Source organism: Sesamum indicum, linkage group LG9, assembly GCF_026168435.1.
Source record: "Sesamum indicum cultivar Baizhima isolate 11 linkage group LG9, ASM2616843v1, whole genome shotgun sequence".
Lineage (NCBI taxonomy): Eukaryota > Viridiplantae > Streptophyta > Magnoliopsida > Lamiales > Pedaliaceae > Sesamum > Sesamum indicum.
The window spans coordinates 10,594,686-10,598,985 of NC_142665.1; the positions used below are offsets into that span (position 1 = coordinate 10,594,686).

General features: G+C 31.1%; 1 pseudogene; it reads right to left on the minus strand.

Annotated features, from left to right (window-relative positions):
• Positions 1-367: 367 nt before the first annotated feature.
• Positions 368-4,053, minus strand: LOC148786893 (uncharacterized; annotated as a pseudogene).
• Positions 4,054-4,300: the final 247 nt, after the last annotated feature.

Here is a 4,300-nt window from a genome sequence, read left to right on the forward strand (position 1 = left end):
TCAAATATATGCCAAAATTCCTCTGGTGCAGATACCCATCTACCATCAATAAATTGTTGAATTTCATCATAATTTGCCCATCGTGCAATTCCATAACTGGTCTATCTAGACCATTATGGATGTATTTATCTTTGTACATTACTCCCTTGATCCCTCCACGAACTTCAATATTGATATGATAATCGTAATTTAAAAGAAGCCATGGGTTATAGGGAACAACCCATCCATTATCAACCATTATTTGAGAAGTACTATTTAACGGAATAGGTAGACATTCTTATTTTCGATAAAGTGGGTATAAATTATTTACTTGAGAAGTATATGACACAACTAGATTTGAAAATTTTCTTTTTACATTTTCCTTCTTTCATACATATGAAGACTGAGGATTGTAATGACCACATGGCACATGAATCATGTGCTTCATAATAGCTTCATATAATGCAGGCTCATCTTTGTTTAGTGGAATTTCAGTACTTGCCATTTGATCAAAGTCTTCAGGAGTGCGCAATTTATCACTATTTTCAAATATGACCAACAAGTGTCCAAATGGTAATGCTCGTTTTTTGTACTCAATAACATACATGTAACGGCCCAAAAATTATAATATATAATTGGGGGATTAATTGGTAAATTTTTATGAAACTTGGTTAATTAGTAAATAAATTATGTTCTATAATTGGAATATAATAAAGCTTGGACGGGTTAAATTGGAGTTTGTTATAATATTTGAGAGCAAATTATATTAATTAAGAAAATTAGAAAGGACGTAAATGGTATTTTGAGAAAAGTTTAATTAAATAAATAAAATAATAAAATAATCATATTATATATATATATATCATAAATAACATATATATATATATTGTATGAAGTGAGGCGGTGGGCACATGCACAATAATACACACACATTCACACACAATTAAAGAAAAGTTGCACCCTTCTCTCTCGCGGAAAAACTGAAAACCGCGGTACGAAAATTTCTATTTTAATTCATATTAATTAGTATAATTAATTTCTTAATTACTCCGTTTAATTAAATGTTGTTTATGCTAAGTTATGTATTATTTAATCGGAGTATTTTACGAGTTTGGCTATTTAAAATAGTGTCAAATTAAATATCGAATTGGATATAAAAATGATGTCGTTGGTAAATTAGATTATTAAATTTATTAGATTTGAATATTACTATAGCTAATCTGTACAATTCCATCGGAATGTTAACCAAATACGCAATTATATGTATTATTGTTCAATTAAAGAATATAATAGCGAGAAATTGATAGAAAGTTCATAGAAATACTCCGAGAATTATATTTAATAATGGTATGTTAATAAAGAGGAAAAACAAAGATTTGTACGTCGATAGAAGTGGAATATTAAAGAATTATTAGAAATTATACGAATAATATTTAATATTGTATTTAAAAGAAATTATGATATTCTCAATATATTAATTGTATGTGATATAATTCATTATAGGATACAGGGGTGAGGTGAAAGGACTGACAATTAGAGATTGAGTAGAAAGAAACGTTGTAAGGTTGAGGTAAGTAAATAATTAGTATTATCTATATATGTATCTTTATTTGTGATTTTACTATCATTTGAATTTGTGGTTCATGCTGACATGGATTTATCTGAAAGTATATGAGTGATGAATGTTCTGATTTAAGTAACGATATTGTGTACGTGGAATGAGAAAATACGTTGAAATATCATGTTTGTTGTATGTTGTGTTGTGGGTGTCTGAAAATAAGAATGTATTGATATATGGTTTTACGTTACTAGTTGCTCACAAGAATGGTGATATGTGGAAATGAGGGAGTGGTGGAAATTGAATATAATTGTGGTGTGAATACCCCTTGACGTGTTGAAAATGCTATGTGCGAAAAGAAAGTGCTATGTGCGAAAAGAAAATGCTATGTGCGCAATGAAAGAGCTTTGATGCGAAATAAAAATGCTATGTGCGAAATGAGAATGATGAGCCGGCTGTCAAGGGGGTTCACTTTAATTTATATGACGGTGAGATTGAGTTGATGGGAAAAACACGATATCACCTTCTGGTAAGCAAACTAGGAAAAATGGAGTTTAATTGATTATTTTATTGTGAGATAGCTATGTGGTGTACTACAATTGATTATGTTGGAATTAAATTGATTTTATTCCATGCGTGTTGCATGTTTGTCTTGTTTGGGCTGTGTTTGATATGCATATATAGATAGGGCTAGTTATTTGCTTACTGAGTGGCAGGCTCATCCCTCTGCTAACATTTTCTTTCAAGAGTAAATTTTGAGGTGTCTGATTGTTGAAGAATAATTCTATACGCTATACTCAGGCAGGTCAGGCCAGTATGCTGTTTTCTCCTCTTTGTCAGTTAGAGTATAAATTGTATTTTATTTGTATAAAGAGAACGTAGGAGTGGAGATTAACTGTGTGGACTACTTGTGGTGTTTGATTTATATATAATGTTGTAAGTTGTTAATACCTGCTATGACGTGTTGGGATTACGTATGCGAATTGATTAGATGATTAAATGCAAATTTATATATATGAACACAGGGATTACTTTAACTAAGACGTTTAGGGAAGATATAGCCCTTGTAGCGAAGGGGGTGCTACAATACATATCAGTACGGACCTTTCCCAGAACACCTCTATCCACTATACCCTTTTTAAATTCTTTAAATTTTCCTCGAAATACTCTTGTTTTCAAATTTGGGTGATCTTGTGGGATTTGTCCTCTCTTCAACTCCCTTTTCATCTCCACCCAATTTGGATTACATGTCATACTGAGCATTAAATCTAGCTTTTGATATACTTTCATCAAAGCCATGGCATTTGATATCGTTGATACATATCACGTGGACTTCTAATAAAAGATGATGAGAGCACTATTTTATAAACCCCATTACTTAAATTAGTAAATACTTATTACTTTTTAGTAACATTACCAATCATTAAATTCAAATGGAGAAAGTAGCAAAGTTGTACCTGCATTAGTTTCACCACTATATAAATAATCTTGAAGGCCTTGGTAAAATTCTACCCGGATATGTGTTGATCTTGATTTATCTATCTAAGCATCTGAGTTTTAATTTTTACATAATTGTCCACCACATACTGTTGCAACAAACAACATCCTTGAAGTATCAAAGAAGTGTCATTCTCACGAATCTAAGATATTAAATATTTAATTCTATAAATGGTTAGAATTGATTCTAAATTTACTTTTTAAATTAAGTTAAATTATTAAAATTTAAGCATATATCAAATTTGGAATATATATGCATAAAAGTCTCAACATGTTAAATATCTTTCAGTAATAGTTAATATCCCAACCATATATACCATGAGGAAGAAGTAAAGGATATTGCAAAGGATCATAATAGCCAACAACATCTTTAATATTCAAAAGACGTCTATCCATTGCTTCGATCGCAATGTCCCGATTATTCAAATTTTCTATTCCTTCGCCATCAACAATAATTGCAGCAACTTGAGATGTTGTAGGAAGAGCATATTGATGTTAATTAGGTGTTTATTGTTTGATGACGAATCTGCACTTAGGTAAATATGAATGTTGACCTTGTCGAAATATACGAACAAAGGGACTACATTGCTTCAGAACCCTCTGTAGCTTCATTGTTATATTTCTATCCAATTCTTAATTTTCTAAGAGTCAATCGCCTATTTCATGCTTAGTATCTTCTATCCACATTTGCATATATCTCGATCTATAATTTAAAGTTGGGAGAAAACTTTCCATCCAATGATATATTAAACCATGGGCACGAAATGCATATACTCCTTGACCAGCATGTGCTAAATTTTCATCAATATAAACACCCCTAGATGTGAAAGAGAGTACACGGTTGTAAGCTCGATAGTATTGTCTGAAATGTCACCCTTTCGCCGATTGTTATTAAACAATGATTACAATTCGGTTGGATGCAATGCTATCATTCTATTATGATCAAAAGGTTGAGATGTTTCACCTTGAAATAATTTGGCGCCACAATGTACGCATGTTCTTGGTATGGGCAACTGCATTCTGATATATCCCTTACTCTTATAAAAAGTTCTTGCAATATTATGATATCGATGTGGACAGAGAAAAGATCACATTTTGCGGTTGTCATATTAGATGGTCTAATATTATGAATGAAGCTTCATCTCCGCAAAATCCAATCTAAGATTACATAATTTACTTCGAGTATTCGATTAAATGAGTGATAAGATTATCCTTAATTAAATAAATGATAAAAGGCCCTTGAATTACTTATAAGTTGTTTATTTA